This window comes from Giraffa tippelskirchi, chromosome 8, assembly GCF_054371585.1.
Source record: "Giraffa tippelskirchi isolate mGirTip1 chromosome 8, T2T-mGirTip1v1.2.pri, whole genome shotgun sequence".
Lineage (NCBI taxonomy): Eukaryota > Metazoa > Chordata > Mammalia > Artiodactyla > Giraffidae > Giraffa > Giraffa tippelskirchi.
In genome coordinates, this window is record NC_137282.1 from 16,984,620 (window position 1) to 17,001,171 (window position 16,552).

At 40.5% G+C, this 16,552-nt stretch overlaps 1 protein-coding gene and 1 long non-coding RNA gene across 2 annotated transcripts in view; both read right to left on the reverse strand.

Annotated features, from left to right (window-relative positions):
- The window catches only part of LOC145518679 (uncharacterized), a 134,251-nt gene extending 120,542 nt beyond the window's left edge, over positions 1–13,709 (reverse strand). Inside the window, exon 1 of the long non-coding RNA XR_014063135.1 lies at positions 13,314–13,709. This is a non-coding gene — a long non-coding RNA (uncharacterized LOC145518679). The remainder of the gene's footprint in view (positions 1–13,313) is intronic.
- The window catches only part of NRG1 (neuregulin 1), a 1,106,536-nt gene that overhangs the window by 892,036 nt on the left and 197,948 nt on the right, over positions 1–16,552 (reverse strand). The gene's annotated exons all lie outside the window — the stretch shown is intronic.

A 16,552-nucleotide genomic window follows, 5' to 3' on the forward strand; every position in this document is an offset into this window, starting at 1 on the left:
ACAGTGTGTGCTCATTTTCTCTGCTTTACAGGGACACTCAGAACATCTGACTTAGGAGGGCCCCTCCCCAAAATAATTCTGAGTTTCTAGACCATTCTTCACACAGGCCTCGGGAGCCTGCTCACATCTTGGAGACCAATATCAGGCTTCTTATTCTCTTCTCAGTGAAAGTCATTCAGTTGTGTCCAACTCTTTGAGACCCCATGGACTATATAGTCCATGGAATTTTCCAGGCCAGAATTCTGGAATGGGTAGTCTTTCCCTTCTCCAGGGAATCTTCCCAACCCAGGGATTGAACCCATGTCTCCCACATCACAGGCAGCTTCTTCACCAGCTGAGCCACCAGGGAAGCCCAAGAATACTGGAGGAGTTAGACTCTCCCTTCTCCAGCGGATCTTCCCGACCCAGGAATTGAACCGGGGTCTCCGGCACCGCAGGCAGATTCTTTACCAGCTGCGCTATGAGACAAAAATCCCATCCCTACAACCTCGCAGGAAATGCTTCACTGATGAGATTCCCGAGCAAGGCAAGGGAAGATGAATAGAGAGTGGAGGAGAACACTGAATGTGTTTTGCTAAGTACTTGTATGTCTTAGTGATATTTTTGCCTTTCCTCAAATACATTTTCTGTTTCCATTTTGTGGCTGACTGGGAATATAAAATGCAATTTGGGTCAAAACAGTTGCAAAGAGAGAGAGTGGGCTACTTTGCGACCTGAAACATCTCCCTCAAAAAAAAAAAAAAAAAAAAATCTCGCTCAAAAAAATAAAGGGAAAAGGCTTTCCAGTTTGGGCACCGAAAAGGATACTCTTGACTTGTCTCCCAGCGGGCTTGACAATTTTATATGCCTAGACACAATTCTCCTTCCCCATCACTAGAGAATTGCATAATAGCGCAACACATAACACGTGGAATGATGATCCATTCCTTTGGGGAATAAAGCACAAACATACACAAAACCAGCAATAAAGGGAAAATGTTTCATTTCTTTGTGGCTGAATTTCCAGCTCTTATCATTTGACACTTTGCTCTCTTGATGTGAACATTTGTTTTGAGTCAGGAAAAAGAAGGAATTACCACTGAATTCACAGAAGGGAACTCTGGGATTCTTACACAGGACAAGAATTGGGAAGGACCAGTAAACAAAGGATGAGCAGAGAATGACTGAAACTTAAAAACAATAAGGCTTTTTAAATTATAAACCTTAAGTACTTAATTTAACACAGAATATTAATAATCCTGTGGAGATCAAAAAATAGATGCTGAAATAGTAGTTACCAAAATTTAAATTGGTTCTTGATAAAAAATACGTAATAAAATATTTATATCTTAATCTAAAAGGCAGCACTATATTTCAATGGGATGTCTGAACCTTTCCCAGGTGAAATAAAGAACAACAAAACATTGCCTCAATTTTCTATTACAGTTTAGTTCCGGAGGAAATATTGAATACAATTAGACCACAGAAAGAAAGTAAGGGCATAAAAATTGAAAAGAAAGAGATCAAATTAACACCTTCTATAGATTTACACTTGGGACCTTGAAAAACATAAGAAAATCAATTGCTAAAATGTTACAAAAATCAGAGAGTACAGAAAGTCCAAAGTTAATGTACACAAGTCAATAGCTTGCATTTATACAAAGAGCCACTGCAAAGGCATAATAAGGATAATGGGAATAAACTAAACAATAAATGTGTCATACCTATTGGAGAAAACTATAGAACACTGCCAGAGGTTCCAAAAGAATCCTTAAACAAAAGAAAAGGTATACCATGTTCCCAGACAGAAACAGTCAACATCACTTGGATATTTCTACATCAATCTTGACATGATCCTAATAAAAATAACAACAGAACTTGTTTAGGAAATCGGCAAGCCAAGTCTAAGTTTTCTAAGGAAAAGTAACTCAGAATGGTGAGCAACACTGAAAAAGAAATGTAATGGAGAATAGTCCTACAATATACTAAAATATATTTTAGATATAAAATAATATAAATAGTAACAGCAAAACAGTAGATTTCATGGGACTACAAAGTAAGATACAGTCTCAAATACCAACTGAAATTTGGTATGTGATAAAGTGGAATCTCAAATATATGGAGAAAAGATGAAGGTGATCTGGGGACAACTGAGCTGTCGTTTAGGAGACAATTTATTTAAGTCATACTTTACATCTTTGAAATAGCTCAACTGGAATTCCATCACCTCCACTAGCTTTGTTTGTAGTGATGCTTTCTAAGGCCCACTTCACTTCACATTCCAGGATGTCTGGCTCTAGGTGAGTGATCACACCATCGTGATTATCTGGGTCGTGAAGATCTTTTTTGTACAGTTCTTCTGTGTATTCTTGCCACCTCTTCTTAATATCTTCTGTTTCTGTTAGGTCCATACCATTTCTGTCCTTTATCGAGCCTATCTTTGCATGAAATGTTCCTTTGGTATCTCTAATTTTCTTGAAGAGGTCTCTAGTCTTTCCCAATCTGTTGTTTTCCTCTATTTGTTTGCACTGATCGCTGAGGAAGGCTTTCTTATCTCTCCTTGCTATTCTTTGGAACTCTGCATTCAGATGCGAATATCTTTCCTTTTCTCCTTTGCTTTTCGCTTCTCTTCTCTTCCCAGCTATCTGTAAGGCCTCCTCAGACAGCCATTTTGCTTTTTTGCACTTCTTTCCCATGGGGATTTTCTTGATCCCTGTCTCCTGTACAATGTCACGAACCTCTGTCCATAGTTCATCAGGCACTCTGTCTATCAGGTCTAGTCCGTTAAATCTATTTGTCACTTCCACTGTATACTCATAAGGGATTTGATCTAGGTCATACCTGAATGGTCTAGTGGTTTTCCCTACTGTCTTCAATTTAAGTCTGAATTTGGCAATAAGCAGTTCATGATCTGAGCCACAGTCTGCTCCTGGTCTTGTTTTTGCTGACTGTATAGAGCTTCTCCATCTTTGGCTGCAAAGAATATAATCAATCTGATTTTGGTGTTGACCATCTGGTGATGTCCATGTGTAGAGTCTTCTCTTGTGTTGTTGGAATAGGGTGTTTGCTATTACCAGTGTGTTCTCGTGGCAAAACTCTATTAGCCTTTGCTCTGCTTCATTCTGTACTCCAAGGCCAAACTTGCCTGTTACGCCAGGTGTTTCTTGACTTCCTACTTTTGCATTCCAGTCCCCTATAATGAAAAGGACATCTTTTTGGGGTGTTAGTTCTAGAAGGTCTTGTAGGTCTTCATAGAACCGTTCAACTTCAGCTTCTTCGGCGTTACTGGTCGGGGCATAGACTTGGATTACCGTGATATTGAATGGTTTGCCTTGGAAACGAACAGAGATCATTCTGTCGTTTTTGAGATTGCATCCAAGTACTGCATTTTGGACTCTTTTGTTGACCATGATGGCTACTCCATTTCTTCTAAGGGATTCTTGCCCACAGTAGTAGATATAATGGTCATCTGAGTTAAATTCACCCATTCCAGTCCATCTTAGTTCACTGATTCCTAGAATGTCAACGTTCACTCTTGGCATCTCCTGTTTGACCACTTCCAGTTTGCCTTGATTCATGGACCTAACATTCCAGGTTCCTATGCAATATTGCTCTTTACAGCATCGGACTTTGCATCTATCACCAGTCACATCCACAGTTGGGTATCGTTTTTGCTTTGGCTCCATCTCATCATTCTTTCTGGAGTTATTTCTCCACTGATCTCCATTAGCATATTGGGCACCTACTGACCTGGGGAGTTCATCTTTCAGGGTCCTATCCTTTTGCCTTTTCATACTGTTCATGGGGTTCTCAAGGCGAGAATATTGAAGTGGTTTGCCATGCCCTTCTCCAGTGGACCACAATCTGTCAGACCTCTCCACCATGACCCTCAAAGGTGATGCTGTGAAAGTGCTGCACTCGATATGCCAGCAAATTTGGAAAACTCAGCAGTGGCCACAGGACTGGAAAAGGTCAGTTTTCGTTCCAATCCCAAAGAAAGGCAATGCCAAAGAATGCTCAAACTACCGCACAATTGCACTCATCTCACATGCTAGTAAAGTAATGCTCAAAATTCTCCAAGCCAGGCTTCAGCAATACGTGAACTGTGAACTTCCAGATGTTCAAGCTGGTTTTAGAAAAGGCAGAGGAACCAGAGATCAAATTGCCAATATCCGCTGGATCATCGAAAAAGCAAGAGAGTTCCAGAAAAACATCTATTTCTGCTTTATTGACTATGCCAAAGCTTTTGACTGTGTGGATCACACTAAACTGTGGAAAATTCTGAAATAGATGGGAATACCAGACCATCTGACCTGTCTCTTGAGAAACCTGTATGCAGGTCAGGAAGCAACAGTTAGAACTGGACATGGAACAACAGACTGGTTCCAAATAGGAAAAGGAGTACATCAAGGCTGTGTATTGTCACCCTGCTTATTTAACTTATATGCAGAGTACATCATGAGAAATGCTGGGCTGGAAGAAACACAAGCTGGAATAAAGATTGCCGGGAGAAATATCAATAACCTCAGATATGCGGATGACACCACCCTTATGGCAGAAAGTGAAGAAGAACTAAAGAGCCTCTTGATGAAGGTGAAGGAGGAGAGTGAAAAAGTTGGCTTAAAGCTCAACGTTCAGAAAACTAAGATCATGGCATCTGGTCCCATCACTCCATGGGAAATAGATGGGGAAACAGTGGAAACAGTGTCAGACTTTATTTTTTTGGGCTCCAGAATCACTGCTGATGGTGACTGCAGCCATGAAATTAAAAGACGTTTACTCCTTGGAAGGAAGGTTATGGCCAACCTAGATAGCATGTTTAAAAGCAGAGACATTACTTTGCCAACAAAAGTCCGTCTAGTCAAGGCTATGGTTTTTCCAGTGGTCATGTATGGATGTGAGAGTTGGAAGGTGAAGAAAGCTGAGCGCCACAGAATTGATGCTTTTGAACTGTGGTGTTGGAGAGGACTCTTGAGAGTCCCTTGGACTGCAAGGAGATCCAATCAATCCATCCTAAAAGAGATCAATCCTGGGTGTTCATTGGAAGGTCTGATGTTGAAGCTGAAGCTCCAATACTTTGGCCACCTCATGCAAAGAGTTGACTCATTGGAAAAGACCCTAATGCTGGGAAGGATTGGGGGCGGGAGGAGAAGGGGACGACAGAGGATGAGATGGTTGGATGGCATCACTGACTCGATGAACATGGGTTTGGGTAGACTCCGGGAGTTGGTGATGGACAGAGAGGCCTGGCATGCTGCAATTCATGGGGTCGCAGAGAGTCGGACACGACTGAGCGACTGAACTTACATCTTTAGGATAAATGCCAAATAGATCAAAATAAGTATTGTTTATTCTCAGAATTAGAAAGATCTTTCAAACTACAACAAAGCCAGAAAGTATAAGAATCCTGACACAGTTATCTGCATAAAAATTTAAAACTTCTCTATGGTAAACACCAGCAAAAGCAAATCGAAAGGACAAACAAGAAACTGAAAAAAAAAATCTCCCAGAAAAACACAAATAATTTAATGGACATAAAAGATAACCCATTCTAGAAAAAAAAATGTTTATTAAGACAACACAGACTCGTTTTTGTTGTTGTTGTTTACTTAGAATGGCAAGGATCAACCAGTCTGATAACACATTGGGTTGATAAAGACACAGAGATCATATTATATTTATAGATTGCCAGTGAGGATTAAAAAATCATGTGGCCTCTATGAGGAGCAATTTAAAATACTTATCAAATTGTAAATGCATACACACCATTTGACCTAACATTTTCGTTTATAGGGATTATTCTCCAGATGCATCTGTACACATGGAAATTATGAACAAGCAAGAGAGTTCACTATGGCCTAGCAACAGGGATTTCATTAAATGGACTAAGGTTGATGTGTAAATAGAATTCTGTGCACTTGCTTTAAGAGTAAATTCTGTATACTCGTTTGGAAAATCTCCAAGATAAAATATTTAGCGGAAAATAAAAAAGAACGCAGAGCAGTATACAATGATATCCTCATATTTGTTTAAAAAGAGAATATTTTTATACACTTAAAATACCTGAAAAGATACATAAGCAAACGATAACCATTCCCTTTGGAGAGAGGATTCAATGGCTAAGAAACAAGGATGGGAAGAGAACTTTATTTTGAATCCTCTGATCCTAATGTATGTGCAAACTATGAGTATATGTGAACATATATATAAAGATGTTACCATATGGCCTATCAAGGCTTCCCAGGTGGTGCTAGTGGTAAAGAATCCACTTGCCAATGCAGAAGACATAGGAGATGCAGGTTCGATCCCTGGGTAGGAAGATCCACTGGAGGAGGAAATGGCAACCCACTCCCGTATTCTTGCCTGGAGAATCCCATGGACAGAGGAGCCTGGAGGGCTACAGTCCATGGGGTTGCAAAGAGTTGAACGCAACTGAAGGACTTAGCATGTGTGCAAATATGGCCTATTCTATAATTATAAAACTTAAAATAATTATGATTAAAATAAGCCACATTTTAATTCAAGATTTAATTCTGGTTGCAATGCTTTTGTCAATATAAGCATGGTCCTAACTCAAATAATCTTAAAATATGATATTTCAAGAAAGCATTTTAAAACTTTCTCAAGTTCTGATGCAAGAAACAGTGGACTAGAAGTCAAGTGGTAAAGGTTCCAGGCTTAGGTTTATTGCTTTTCTTGCTCTGGTTCTACATTCATCTAAAATAAAATAAATACGTTGCATATGGTCAATTCTAAGGTCCCATCCTGGTGGGACGTTCTGGGAGAATAGCATTGAAACATGTATATTATCATATGTGAAACAGAACACCATTCCATGTTTGATGCATGAGACAAATGCTCAGGGCCGGGGCAATGGGATGACCCAGAGGGTTGGGATGGGGAGGGAGGTGGGTGGGGGGTCCAGGAAGGGGAACACATGTAAACCCATGGCTGATTCATGTCAATGTATGGCAAAAACTATTACAATATTGTTAAGTAATTAGCCCCCAACTAAAATAAATAAATTTATTTAAAAAAAAAAAATAATAAGGTCCCATCCTGAGCTAATATTCTGGACCTGTGCTATAAGGTTGCCACATGGCTATTTCAATTTATACTTCAGTTTAAATTATTTAAAATTAAATACACTTTAAAAGTCTTTTCGTCACTTGTGCTAGCCACATTTCAAATGCTCGACCATATGTGGCAAATGGCTACCACATTTGCCAGTGCAGACATAGAACACTTCCATCGTCACAGAAATTTCTACTGGACAAGACTGTTCTAGACTCTGTAAACTAGGATGACAGTTCAATATATAACACTGTTTGATACAAGAGAGTTAACACAAAAGCGAAGGGCACATGCCCTCTTTCTTGTATGTTTTACACTGGTTAATGTAGGTGAAACGAATATCAAGGGCAACTCTAACGGGAAAAATATGCCATTAAAAGAGCAATATACAGCCCTTAAGGGGCTTGTGAGGCAAAGACGCCAAGCCAGGCTGGGTGATTAGATGAATCTAAATCCACTTATCCACTCACCTGGGTCTGATAACCCAAGTTATGAAATCATATCACTATCCATCACCATCCCTGAAATATTAAGCATCTATAGCCATCACCCGTTTCCTTTTCGACACCAGATTTAATGAGGCTAAACAGGATTTTCAGTTTAGGACATAGATAAACAAATGACATTTACACTCTACTATATATACAATAGGTAACTAATAAGGACCTACTGTATAGCATAGGGAATTATATATTCAATACTCTGAAATGACCTATATGAGGAAAGAATATTAAAAAGAGTAGATACATGCATATGTATAACTGATTCATTTTGCTGGACATCTGAAACCAACACAACATTGTAAATCAACTATAATCCAAGAAATGTCAAAAAAAAAAAAAAAAAAAAGCCTACAGATTCTCAGTCCAGTTAAAATAAAAAACAATCTTCAAGAGGGTTACAACAAAAAACAATCTCCTCTCCTAAATGAGGAGCTACTGAAGGGCACTGCTTTTTGATATAAGTATAAGGGCACTGCTTTTTTATTGGTCTTTCCTGTTAGCTCAGATGGTAAAGAATCCACCTGCAATGTGAGAGACCTGGGTTCGATCCCTGGGTTGGGAAGATCCCCTAGAAAAGGGAATGGCTATCCACTCCAGTATTCTGGCCTGGAGAATTCCAGGAACAGAGGAGTCTGGCAGGCTACAGTCCATGGGGTCGCAAAGAGTTGGTCACGACTGAGTGAGTTTCACTTTCACTTCATTTTAATGATCCTTAGTTGTGGACTCTGGGGTCAGGCAGCCCTGAGTTCAAATTCTGACTCTACTGTTAATTAGCTACATGACTTGGCAAGTCATGTAACCAGTCATTTTATAAAATGTGTTAATGGCTCCTACCTCATCGACTCATTGGAGAAAAGACACAACTATGTAAAAGATGTAGTATACTGGCATATAGTAAGTACTCATTAAATGGTACTATTAATAAAGCTCCATAAGATGTTTTTTAAATAGATTTCTGGTTCTCATGGCATCAATATTAACAACAGCATATTTAATACTTGTTAACTTCAGACCGTTTACAAGATAGAAAACACTATATGTTGCCTTCAAATGCTTGTGACTCTAAAGGCAGAAAGGACAGTCAGGTGCTGAAAGGCTAAAGCTCCAGTGACATAGCCTAGGTCTACCACATACTCCTTGAATAAATCTGCTACAGCCAATGGCAATGGGTAGGAGAAAGCAGAAAAGAGGTTTCAAACCACTCAACAAAAGGATATTTAGCATTTTTGCTTGTTGATTTATATGAATATAATATATACAACATCTACAGATTAACTGCCTCAGGCAAGAAGACTGGTTTTTGTCCTGTTACATTAAAAATTAAATAAAAGTGCTGTGTATGTGCAAGAGAGAGAGAGAAAGATTTTCTTTTTCCAAATCCTTATGAAAATAAATGGCTCCACAAAATCAGATGAATGATGTGGATTTGGTGTCATATGGTTGGCTGATGTTTAGCTAACTGGCAACCTTCAGAGGGATATGGCAGACAACAAACATATTTGCCAAGAGCTCATGAGTAAAATTATTGCTGGGACAGGTTTAAATCATGCTTGTTCATGGTGCCTCACATCACTGAACTTATTAAGAACAGGCAACAGTTTCTGAAACATGTCCAGATTTCAAGAACCCACCTGCAAGCCAGCCCAGGAGGGCTTACTTTTACCTGAGCCAAATCGAGTCATGCTGGTTGAAAATATCTCCCCTACTAACTTGCCAAAATGTCTAAAATCTCTACTCTTGGGAAACTCTTTGCCTTGAAGCCTAGGGAAACTTCTGTTAAAGTCTGAGTTGGTTTTCAGAGAATTAACCCACTCATACCTGCTGTAGAATAAGCAGCAGGATTTTATGCTGCGTGCTCAGTCGCGTCAGTTGCGTCCGACTCTTTGTGACCCTATGGACTGTACCCTGTTAGGATCCTCTGTCCACAGCATCCTCCAGGCAAGAATACTGGAGTGGGTTGCCATGCCCTCCTCCAGGGGAATTTTCCTAACTCAGGGATCAAACCCGCGTCTCTTGTGTCTCCTGCATTGGCAGGCAGGTTCTTTAAAACTAGTGTCACCTGGGAAGCCCACACTTCATATATTCACACGAGATTTTGAAGCACACATAGGACCAAGAAAATCCAAAAATGGCACAAGGGTTTTGCAGTGTAGAGAACATTGAAGAACTCAAGCGAAAGAGAGTTTGCCCACACCAATAAGTAATTGGTAACTATAGCTAATGGTCGTTCTTTCCCTCTAGCTGTCATTTTAACAGAAACCTATTGAGCTATCTGGAGAAGGAAATGGCAACCCACTCCAGTATTCTTGCCTGGAAAACCCCATGGACAGGGGAGCCTGGCAAGCTACAGTCCATGTGATCACAAAGAGTCAGACATGACTGAGCAACTTCAATTTCACTTATTGAGCTATCAGTGGTCCTCATGCAACCAGGCACACGGCAGACTACTCCGGATAAATTTCTGGAAGGAATTCTCAGTATTGTGTTCTTATCTGCAACCATCTTGAAAACTAATTAGCCAAAGATGTTCTTTCAGAAATCATAATCACCCCAGACTACTAACACTTTGAGACCAGCACTAAGGTTTCAGAAGAGGATCTCTAAATGTCAGACGTGACTTCCCTGGTGGTCCAGTGGTTAAGACTTCCCCTTCTAATGCAGGAGTTAGGGTTCAATTCCTGGTCTGGGATCTAGGATTCCACATGCCTCGTGGCCAAAAAACCAAAACATAAAATATAAATAATATTTTAACAAATTCAATAAAGACTTTAAAAATGGTCCACATTTTTAAAAATCTTCAAAAATGACATAAATAAATGTCAGGCATCAGTTGCTTCCAGAAAGATGTTCCTGAAACTGTCAGAAGGAACCATATGTTTTTCTGAGCTATATTTGAGCAGTGTAAACTTACACATTGAATATGAACATCGTTATACCCTAAGTATAAAAAAAGACACTAAAATTTTAGCCTAAACAACCAAAAAACATACCCTTCTCCTTCCTTTGCCTAATCTCCCACCCTTCTCCACTGTTTTTCACAATAGTGTTCCTTCCAACAGTTTCCTCACCTGTCCATGGTTGAGCTACCTGCTTCCAAAGGGAAAAGGATGGGGATGAGTCCACTGGGATTTTCAGTTGGTTTTCACCTTTGTTGGAGGAGGATGCAGTGCCAAAGCTTTGCAAAGCTGGCTTCTCCACCCAGTGATTTCTTCCTAAACAGATAAAGCTCTCAGGTTCTAGTTTTCAAAGAATGCTCACTTGTCATCAAGTCAGTTTGAAACACCTGCAAAAGGTAAACTGATGCCCTGATAAAATACATAAGAAACTGTCATATGATTTAGACTGCTTGCAATTTGAATAAACAGAGTTCTAAGACCATAGGGAACTAAACATGAATTGTTCACATGTGCGATAAGGTCAAGATTGCACTGCAATAAAGATAGACCATTCAGAGGAATCTCTCATTTACCCCTGCTCTAATTTTTTACTGTGGGAAGAAGTAGGATAACACTATTGAAAGAAATATAAGGGACCAGATTTTATGCAAGAAAGGGATGAGGGAAGACATCATAAAACCATGAAATGTCAGCCATTCTCTGCCATCCTGAATAAAATCTACAGCATTTAATGGCTACTTTATTTCCCATCTCAACTTTTAAATTCAAAGCAGAGTATCACTAAAAATAAGCCTTACACCCCAACTGCAATTGGAGATTCAATAAATCACATCCAGAGATGCATTTCAAGCCAAAGCTTTTTCTCTGACTAGGAGACCTTGGATTGTATGAGATGGATGTCTCTATTAAGGCATTATCACAGAGACAACTATACAGAAATGTGTTAAGGAGAAGAGTAAGAGAATAAGAGGTACCCCACGAGAGAGTATCAACAGATTAAAAATACAGTCATCGTTGTCATCCTTTTAAATAGTATGATCTGAAAGTACTCAGATCAGAGCCACCTCCTAGCTGACACTGGTAAGCATACAGGTGGCCTCTGAGTATATGCATCACTAAAGCACCGAGTTTGCATGCCCATCTCAAAACAACACAGCCATGGGGAAGTATGATAAAGCTGAAATTTTCTTATGGGAGGAGAGGCACTCTCAGCTACTACTCTGAGTCTTCCTTCCCACCTGGAAAAGATTCCAAACTGCCAACATCAATCTCAGAAGAACCAGTCCTTTTCATAGAGAGAAAATGCCCAAAATTAAGCCTGTCATTCGCTCCAGATGTTTCTTCTTGTCATTAGCAGGCAACATTTCACGTTTTATGACTATCACCGTGATAAATCAATTACTTCTCAGAAATCCTAAAATTGTTTCACATCTGTCTTAAGAACTGTTTGAAGCTCCATGACATTATGAATAGAGCTCAAAGTTCTGTACTCTGTAATTTCGCCTGAAATCTGAAGCTCTTTGAGAATAACACGCAAACGATATACTATTTTCAAAATGAATCTTTGTAGAGGACAGTTGATAGGTTTTGACTGTCTTGTATTCATGATACTCAAATCATCACTTCAGCACCCCTTCTCCACTTAGTGCTTCAGGGGAAGCTGACTCAAGTTCCAGCTGTAAAAGGTGGAGATATTTGGGGTGGAAGTCTTGTGCTTAGACTCAGACTAACCAGAATCAGCCCATCGCTAATCACAGTCATCAGTTCATGGACAGGCATGTGATCTAAAATGGCCTGATTAGATTGAAGCTCAGAAAGTATTTTCAAAGATAACAGGAAGAAAATGTGTTTTTCCTTTCTGTATTTGAGTGGGATGATAACAACCAACTTAGGAACATGAAGATAAAACCATCATAAAGCCTAACAACCACTAGAGCCAAAGACCTAGATTGAAATGGAGAGAAACCAATCTTGATCAGGAGGTTGCAATCACTAAGGCAAGCCTCACCAGAAATGCACTCTACCTCCAGGATCCAATCATCTTCACCAGTTAAGTCAATTTCGTACTTTTCTGTTACTTGCAATTGAAAGCATCCCACCTGATCTAAACATCTAGTACAAGAAGTTTTCACAAGACCAAACAGGTAGTAAACATACATACACATACATGTGCACAAATGCTTGGTTTAAAAATAAACTTTAAAACGATTAAACAAGGACATGCCAAGACATACTTCTCTTTATAACAAATCTTTTTGGTTTTATTTTTAACTTACTTTTTGGTTACCATCATTCATCATATCCTGGAAAAGACTGACAATACCCTCAGCTATGGGTGACTTGTACTGACAAGGAATGCCTGTGATGCTTTTTTGGATGTGAAATGCAAAAATCCCAAGAAAGTTCAAACCACCAGAATGAGAAGTTCCCACCTATCAGATCTGGAGTGAACTCTGCACAAACACCAGCTTCCCTGGTGGCTCAGTTGCCTAGCCACTGCCAAGAATTCGCCTGCCAATGCAGGAGACATGGGTTCAACTCCTGATGTGGGAAGATTCCTTGGTGTGGGAAAAGGAAATGGAAACCCCACTCCAGCATTCTTGCCTAGAAAATTGCATGGATAAAGAAACCTGGTGGGCTACAGTCAATGAAGTCACGAAAGAGTCAGACACCACTGACCATGCATGCACACACCGCCCATACACACCTCTCCAGTACCTAGTGAGAAACGCAGGTGTGAAGTGCGATTTGATCTGCTTGGCAAAAGAGAAGATATCCATCCAAACTAGAATATGATAGTGACACACGGCTCAGTCATCCCAGCTGCCTCTTGGGGCCAACCCATCCCTGGCCTCCTTACCTGTCAGTCTAGTCAGCCTCCATCAAGCAAGGAGAGCCCCTTCCACAGGGAAGAAGGCGCCTACATACAGACACGCACAGACGCAGAAAGGCGCCTACATACAGACACGCGCAGACGCAGAAAGGCGCCTACACACACACACACACACACACACACACACACACACACGCAGACGCAGAAAGGCGCCTACATACAGACAAGCGCAGACGCAGAAAGGCGCCTACATACAGACACGCGCAGACGCAGAAAGGCGCCTACATACAGACAAGCGCAGACGCAGAAAGGCGCCTACACACACACACACACACACACGCAGACGCAGAAAGGCGCCTACATACAGACAAGCGCAGACGCAGAAAGGCGCCTACATACAGACAAGCGCAGACGCAGAAAGGCGCCTACATACAGACACGCGCAGACGCAGAAAGGCGCCTACACACACACACACACACGCAGACGCAGAAAGGCGCCTACATACACACACGCGCAGACGCAGAAAGGCGCCTACATACACACACGCGCAGACGCAGAAAGGCGCCTACATACACACACGCGCAGACGCAGAAAGGCGCCTACATGCAGACACGTGCAGACGCAGAAAGGCGCCTACATACACACACGCGCAAGGCAGGCTACCCCTGCGGGGATGCACCACCATCTCTAGAGGATGTACCCCTCCACTCAGCACTAACAGCATTCGAGGACTGCCGTGGTTTTCCATTCAGTCAAATGCCCATCAGAAACCCTCAGAGGCTGTCCCTACTTTGTTAATAAACAATTATGAAAATATTCAAATTTGGAAACTAAGTTGGAACCCATAAGCCCTCAGGCAGCAGATGAGATTTTAATAAAAACTGAAAAAAAATTCTCCATGGTGTATCACAGATACGGTCTGTCAGTACGCTACGCCTCACTGCTATATGGTACTCAGTTGCCACGAGAATGCTATCGATTTGTAGCCTGGCGTACGGAAGGTGCAGAATCTTTTGTTGAGTAAATTTGCCAAGTTTACTGAACACAAATTAAGTGTCTGGTGATGTATTAGTGAAAGTGAAAAGCAGAAATCAAGGTGCCAGGAACACTGTAATCTCGCTTGAGGAGCTTCCAATTGAGAGAAAACCTAACAAAAAGACCATGAAAAATTCAACACATTTGCATGAAAGAAGTATAGATGAACAAGGTTAAAAAGAACCCTGAATGTATTAAGAGAATTCTAGAAAGACAGCCTGCTCAGAGTTGAGAGGGGCTCATCAGCGAATTCTCCAAAGAAGGAGGCACGTTTTTCATTGATTCCTGAAGGCAGGAGGCTTTAGCTGGAAAGACTAAGACTAGCATTCCTGGAGAGCAAAGAAAATCTTCAAAGAGATCCCATCTCTTTTTGCTCACCATTATAGCTCCAATAACTAGCACTGTGTGTGTGTCTGTCTGTGTGTGTGACTTCATGGACTGTAGCCAACTAGGCTCCTCTGTCCATGGGATTTCCCAGGCAAGAATATGGGAGTGGGTTGCCGTTTCCTCCTCCAAGTTGAATAAATGACCTGCACCCAGTAGGCATTTTTGAATAAATGAATAAGTAAACAAACTCTCCTGACTAGCAGATATTACGATTTATCTGAAAGATTACCAGGAAATCCGAGTACTGGTTCTAACAATAGCTGCAAGAGGGGAAGAGTGTTGGTCAAGCTGGCTTTAGGCTAAAAAAAAAAAAAAACTCAAGTTTGACCTGCAAGTACAAAGGCAAAAGAGTAAGTTGAAAATATCATGGGGGAGGTGAGCAACATGGCAACAGGTGCCACCCACTGTGTAACTCCCAGTGCCACCCTGCTCTGCTGTTTTGCTCTCTTGACAGAGCAGCTGATGCGTTGGACAGAGCACCAGTGGTGTTTACACCAGAGGAGACCATCTGGAAATGTAATCAGAGACCTGAGCCTCGGGGGATTATTGGACCCAGCCGAGCACGAAAGGAAGATTTGTGCCCAGAGCTCTCTGGTTCAGTCATGACCTTAGCTCCATGCAGCTATAATTTTGACCCTTTAATGTAACTAAATCAACTATAGTTACTTTCACAGCCGCAGCCTGGTCACTGGTCATCCACAAATGGGAGTTATATGCAAGCAAGTAACACAGCAGCATAGGGCAATTGTTATTTTGCAAAGATAAACACTCATCATGAATACGGACCAGAGGAGATTTTGTCATGGAAATTTCATAGAATACATGTGGCATACCATGTCACAAATATGCATCATATACAATGTGATTTCAAAACAGAATCATACTGAAAATACCTGTAGGAGTCTTCCAACATATCTGGGCACTCAGAAACTTTGGACTTTCCTGGCCTTAGGAGCTCTCTGATAATGCTTTGGGACAAGCAGGTTTCACAGGCTCAAATCTTTCTGTGTTCGCAGTATCATATATTCTCAAGTTCTTAAAATTAAATTTCCTGCTGCCCAAAGACAAGATTCCTTTGGAACATCAACTAATTTCTTTAAATCCTAAGCTAAGAATAATTTTCTGGCCATATCCTATGGATGTAAGGCTAGGTCCACAATATGCTAAAATGTAGACCAGTTTATGCAGAAAGATTTCTATAGAGCTGACTGCAAGCACTCAGTCAATTTGGGAACAGATACAGAACTGGATTTAATGAAACAACAAAAGTCACCCTATCAAAACAATCAAATAAAATGAAAAAGGAAGAAGAGAAATTAAAAAATGGAAGCAGAAATAATTCATCTTTTTGTTGAATGAAATCAGCCTAGGAAGGCTACCCAAGTGTTATCAGAGAAAAATGATATTCATGACATGCCTTAAAATATTCGATTTAATTTCTTGATAGTTCATTATCTAGAAATCATGCTACAAAAGCTTAGCTATTTACATACAGAATTTTAACCATGCTGCTGCATTTATCTTTTCCAAATGACTATGCCAAAGTCTTACTATTATTCATTCATTAAAATTCATACCAAACTCCACGTTATTTTGTAAAGAGAAAAAAAAATCACCTCCCCCAAAGATGAAAAATAAAGGCCCATTTCCTCCTAGAAACTGTGAGGGACCATATGGAAAAGTCTTACTCAAATGGCCATTACTCTTTCATGACAAATAGCTCACATAATTGGAGCAGTTAGAACTAAGATTACCCAGATATTGGGGGAAAACTATCCCAAACTTCTGTCCTTTTTTCAAATAAAATCAGTTCAGTTCAGTTGCTCAGTTGTGTCCGACTCTGC